At 35.0% G+C, this 6697-nt stretch overlaps 1 protein-coding gene across 1 annotated transcript in view; it reads left to right on the top strand.

The window, feature by feature from the left end:
* The first annotated feature begins 1295 nt into the window (after nt 1-1295).
* Nucleotides 1296-6697, top strand: part of LOC100371421 (uncharacterized) — a 43656-nt gene continuing 38254 nt past the window's right edge. The window contains exon 1 of the mRNA XM_085491098.1: nt 1296-1399. The gene's annotated coding sequence lies outside the window, so the exon portion shown is untranslated. The remainder of the gene's footprint in view (nt 1400-6697) is intronic.

Below are 6697 nucleotides of genomic sequence, written 5' to 3'. Positions count from 1 at the left end.
TTATTCATTGAGATGTTTATAACATCCCATGGTATTTGCATAAATATGAATGAGTAATTTTTATGAGAATGATTTTAGTGGAGTGGTATATACATTCCAGGATAGGAAAACACAAGACAGGGTTCGTTGTTCAGTATGATAAAGCTTTTTCAATGTTTGGAACATTGCAGCATGTGTTTTATTCATAATATAACAATAAAATAATTGATTAATTAACGTATGGGTGTCTTTTTATTCAAAATCCGGAAGTAGAAGGACTTTTGGTAACCATTCTTTGATTCTACATGTTGACAACTTTTGCAGAAAACCCATTTCTTACTTATAGTACATCTGTGCATGTAATCACAGACCTCAGGAAAAAAAAAGATAATATTAATGAAGCTTACGAAAAATGGTCTAAGATGCAAGATCGTTAAAAATTTGCCAAGATTAGCAACGAGCGCCCTCTATCGGCTGGTAGTATCGTCGGATATACCGCCCTCACAACTGAAACTCTTGCCAATCAAGTAACTGACTGAGATCGGCATAAATTATAATATACCAATATTATAACAATATTAAGATAAAAAATTACATGATACTGAAACGAGCGAAATTGTCTAAAAATGTAAAATCTGTATTAGAAGCCGCATCCCTAATAGAAGTCGCACCCATTCTTTTTGAATATTTGAGAACCAAAAATTCATCATTTCTCATATGTGTAGATGCACTAATAGAAGCCGCATCCCTATGTTGCATTGTACCATTTTAATAGAAGCCGCGGTTTCTAATACAGATTTTACAGTACTAGTGAGAATATCCATATTTAGCTTACTTGCCAAAATTATATTAGAAACTAATATTACTTTCATTAAAATGTTTGTTTTACCAAATAACTCATTGTTACGTCCATCTTTTCTGAACATAACAGATAACAATCTGAGGTTTTTATGACACCTACAGTCATAACAATAGAATAACACGAGCGCCAAAGAATATACCACCGGAAACTCCCGGGCTGAAGAAATACAAAAACAATCCGCCACAAACTGGTTTACTTAAATTTGACCCTTCAGCTTGCTTGTCGTGTGCGCCTCAACTTAAACTACCACGCTCCTTTTGTGGTCTGAAAATCAAAATACGATACTTTAATTCTTTTAAAGTACGTTTATTCAAAATCGAAAACAAATACACCAAATTCATTAAATATATAACAGCCTTAAAGCAAGTTTCATTCTTTTAGCACTGATTGTGATGATTATATTCTGTTTGTGAAGTCTATAAATATTCCGTGCACTTAGGGAGTATATTACCCAGGACAAGTCAAAATGGTCGTGAAAGTTATCCACGTCTGCTGAAAAAGGCAGTTGACGCTGTTTACGTTTTCATAAATTCGCCAGTCTCGGGCAGTGCGGTCCAGGTAAGTCGAAGTCTATTTTTTCCAGTCAATGCACATGAACGTTAGAGTAAGCTCGGCGCGGTGATGGACATATTGAACTTCGCCAGTGTTTTGAAAAGGGTGGGTCACGGGATGAACACGCGAACAACAACAACATGTGAAACGCGACGGGTCATCGTACCGTAACACCAAGTTCAGCAACCCCGCCGACTGTTGCTCAACACACATACCACATAAAATCACGCTATAAATTTACCGTAAAATATTTCTATTGATCCAAGTAAGCATCATGTTATTGTTTTTGAGGCCCGCGCAATTATTTTCACGAAGTTATTTTCTTATTTTATGGTTATGGTTATGTTATTTACGTCCTTGACATGATGTAATCGAAACATTTCTTCCTAAACTGCTATTTTTTTTATTTTTTTAGAAATTTCAGAATCATTCATCCAGTTTTCCCGAAAAAAACATGACATAACATCTTGTTTAACTGTCTGGTAATGATATAACAGGACTCGAGTTTCAGAGTTCAGAGAAATTTCAAGACCAAAATTTATAAAATAACCCAAGCACTTGGAGAATTTCAAATGGGGGCACCAAGGCCTTTGATAGTGAATCATTATAATCACTATAGTTATCTTGTCTTCTGTTTTGTTGAGAGCTCTTTTACATACAAATTGAACCATGAACTGAATCTGACATTAGTGTCGAATCCTGGTTGATTTTACAGCTTACCCTTAAAATACTGTAAAATAAATATGATTTTTACTGGTAATTTTAATGGATTTTGTGTTGTATGGATAATTCACTAGATTTTAAATTAACTGTTTTGCAAAGGAAACTTATGAATTATCGTTAAGTTTTTGACACTGCGTATTCACTGAGGAATAAGTAAAATTTATTATATACTTTGAATGCATTAATTATTCGCTGGGTTTTCATTACACAATTCTTGTTGATGAATGAAATTTGTCAAATTAAATCCACTTGAACTTAAAACTTAAGTTTGTGAACTTAAAACCTAGTGAAATTGATCAAAACATCAAAATAATCATTTTACAGTAACTAAGCCCTGAAGTTATTTTTTCGTCTTGGTAACTTAAAATCCTGTCATAGCTGGTGTTTTGAATTCTACTTTAGAATGCTTGCTACACAACTAACATAAGTAGCTATGTAAGCAAGCTAAGTATTGTTTGTTCAAAGTTATCCTATTCTAATTTATCTAAGGATATTAGCAGGGGTGTTTCTAGAAAAAAAAACTGTAAGAGGGAGCATTGCAATTCAGTGGCGCCACCAAGTGGGGGGGATAGGTTTCTCCCTTCCAGGGTGTGGAGTTTTTGATAATTCTCAGTTAAAATGGAGCATTCTATGGCTTTCTTGGGCCCAAAATTACTATCAGACAGGTCACAGTTGAAGACTGTGGCCACATGTGATCCTTAGTCAATCAGAATTTTATGGTTGCCAGAGGATCTGCTCCCCAGGGTAAGGGGGAGCATGGCCATTCTCACAGTCGGAGCTACGTCACGATCCCCCAAACGTTGCCAGGACCAATCACAAACTGGAAAAGACAATGAATTTTCGGATTAACACCTCTGTTTTCCCCCACACTAACCAAATTTCCCCCTCGCTAACGAAAAATTCTTTTGTTTTTCACTGACTTCCTTTTCTGGTCAGTCTGTAAGAATGGCATGAGCACCCATGTTCCCTTATTCCTTTATTTCTTTTAACTGTCATAAAATCAGTTTTCAAATCATATGTCAGAAAATCTTGAATTCAACTTTATGTGGGAAAATAATTCTCAAAACAAATTTGTTGAATAGCTTGTTGTTTCAGCTATTTACATGGACTGAAAACTGCTAATCCGAAAATCATTTAAAAGAGCTTCCAGTAACATTGAGGTAATGTTGCGTAACTGTGACATAGGAATTCTTCTGGAACGATGAGCGACTTGCAGGTTATTATTATGAAATACAAAAAACAGTAAAATGTTATGTCAAAAATGGTTCTCGCTGATATAACCAAGCGACTGTCGCGCGAATATCGTTGAAAATAAAATTTGTGCATACATGAACATGATCATGCACTAACATTGTATTTTCAGCAATTTAGAAAATCTTGATTTTGGAGATCCTTTTTAACCAGACAGGGCATCAGAAAATATTGTGACTGACCATTAATCTGATAATATTAGTATTAAAGACAGGTATTTATTTGTGCATTTAATTATAGCATTTAACAGTATTTGTGGCACACAAAAGGCTTTCTGATGTTGGAAAATTTCACGTGTCTGCATCAGGGAGATCACCTTTCGTGCCTTTTGCAGTTCATTTCAAGTGGTAGTTTGAGACTCGTACAAGACTTGTCATTTTCATATCATTTCAGTAAATAACAGTGAAAGTAAAATGCAATATGGGACCTGAAAAATTGTGCACAGGTTTGCTAATTCAAAACACTTCTTGCTTTGATAAATAAATACTATTAATATATTTAATAATCCATGTAATTACAGAGGAAGTAAATGCCTTGAATGATATAGAGGCAGGGTTCTCCCCAGCAGACAGAGAGTGCTGGACGGTATGAATATTCACTCATTAATATGCATGAACAAATTAATATTCAAAATGGCCACATACTGGCAAGAAGACAGGTCATATGTATTGATATTTATTATACAGTATGAAACATCACAACACAACACAGGATAAATAATACACAAACAAATCATCTTTGAAGACATGATGCATAACTAATTGAAAGCACAAAATATTTACAACAGTTACAATATGAAATCATATTACTATTTGTTGATGTTAATTCTTTTTTTTTAAAACTAATGTTTTATGAAGTCAGCCAAAATAAAATAATGTTTCAAAAAAGTACTATAACTTATTTTCTGTATTTTTTTACTGCTGGAAATTTTATGTTTGTATTTTTTGTTCATTTGGACGTGGCAATATAAAATTTATGTTGTCGCACAAACGTTCGGTTCATTAAAAAACTTGCATGAATGTGCGTCATCGGCGCCAAAAAGCAAGATGATCAAATGTAATAAAATCTACATAATAGAAGATTTTCGATCTGCAGTTAACAGTTTCTAGCAAAAATAATAGCATTATGTATAAAAATACATACTTAAAAAATAATTTTCATTCGAATCGAAAGTTTGTTGATATTTGCTTCGTTGAAAACAGCTATGACCTGGAAACAGTTAATTTTACTGTGTGCATCCTGATACTACGTAACGATGATTTTGATTGGACAAAGCCACGCATTGATGCGAAAAACAACCAATCAGAATGTTTGATCCAAGAAGAACACAAGTGAATTTATTTCCTCCACTTATGATGCGAGTTGAAAGCATGGCCGTTTCACCGGGGTTTTTAAATCGTGATTTAAAGAAAATTCAACTTTAAATAGTGACATACGTCAAAATATAAACATTCACATCTTTAATCAAGCATTCGTCTGGACTTCTTGGTGATCAACAATGTCTGTGATGGTACGTCGGCTGTGCTGGTCGTTTACCGATCATGCATGGCTGCCTTTGTTCCGCTCGGCGGTGACGATGTTGCCGCTACAAGTCATGGCGTTAACTTGGTTTTAACCATTGACCTTATATTTTGACGAATGGTTTTACCGATATCGATTTTATATATTTGACGTCACCCTGGCAGTAAAAATATGGGTACGGCAATCCACTTTTCTATGCGTTACCGCCGTGCTAAAATAAGGTTCCACACTTACTAGTGTCGATTGCCACTGGGCGTCTTACGTCGCCAACTCTTTGAGTTGAGTTTCACACCTATTGTTTTTTTTAATTGGTGACACAACCCAAGCTTTGATTATCCACTCTCTCGAACATTCTTTTGTCTCTCAGAGCGTTTGTTGCGTCCTGGACAAAAACAATAGTGCCGGACGGCAGCCATGTGTGCCGGTCGCTAATTCTGAGTGCCGGACGGCGCCGTCCACCGCCGTCCAGCGTGGGGAGAACCCTGTAGAGGTGATTGTACCTTGTACCTTGAATCATTGAAATTATGTTGATTAATAATAAATGAAGCCCAATGTACAGAATATCATTTTTATGCGGTATTCCCTGCTCAGACAACATGTTAACATAACAATGTTTTTGGTACTACAGGAAATTAGGGACAATACAAATGATTTACGCCATGGGAGTAGTGTCATTTTTTATGGCTTTATTAATGAAGTACAGGGATCTCGCCAGCCCAACGCCAGTGCTGGTCGGTCATGAATATTAATGAGCTATATGAATATTAATTAGCAATGAATATTAATGAGTTTGGTCGCAGCAAATATTTTTATTATGTTTCACAATTTAGAAGAGTTTGAATTTAAAAATTAAATATATTCGAAATGCAAATGCTGCAGACTAAAAAACAGAAACAAATAAATTATTGTTGCAATATTATAGTCTATTGTAAAAAGTTAAATAAAACGCATTTGAAACGTTTTAGCGAGGAATATTTTCACGATCTTATTTACTCCAAATACATTCTCCTTCAAAAAATCGTATTGTATTAATCGTATTGTTTAATTTATTATACGTATCATCAATTTCTAAAACGTATATATTCACAGTAATGAACGAACAAATTAAACTTCCGAACTTTCAACGTTAGGACGTGACACAACTTACTTCGCGATGTTATACACCGATTATACCAATAATTCTTCTTACTCAGTCATGATGCCAAGCAAAAAATGTTACTTCGTTTTTTTGATAAGAAATAAATGTAAAATTTGACTTAATTTTATCGGGAGTGGATATTTTTGATCACTCGATTGCTTCGGTAAAAAACACAGCCCGCCATGATGTTTGTGACTTATTAGTTGATCGGCACGTGTCCTTTGACCCGATGGGTCAATAATTCCATTAACCAATCAGAATGCTGCATGGTGATGCCAGTAGAATCCGAAGTTTTCCGAATGGTAGTGATCGTAAAAATTATATTGCGGAAGTAAAGCGATGTCGCACGACGTGCTGACATCGATTTCAGTTGAAAACTGCACGATGGTGATCGAAAGAGGTGATTAGCAATTTTTAAAAGGTAAAATAGGTCTTGAAAGAAGAGTTTTTACATGAATCGCGATGATAACAGTTCAAATGTATTTTACCAAATCACGCAATAAACACGTTGATTTTTTTCTTGAGTAGCGTAAACTGTCAGATCGTTAACTCCGCTTTGACCATGTTATATCGGGGTGAAATTGATTTTGAAAGAACTTTACCTTTCAATCTAAAGACTGACACAGTCGGAGACACTATCGCAGAAAGTATTTACTTACAAAGAGGTGCTA

Source organism: Saccoglossus kowalevskii, chromosome 16 (genome assembly GCF_978046115.1).
Source record: "Saccoglossus kowalevskii chromosome 16, keSacKowa6.1, whole genome shotgun sequence".
NCBI lineage: Eukaryota > Metazoa > Hemichordata > Enteropneusta > Harrimaniidae > Saccoglossus > Saccoglossus kowalevskii.
The sequence above is the reverse complement of the archived record's forward strand: the minus strand, read 5'-3'. Positions and strand labels throughout refer to the sequence as shown.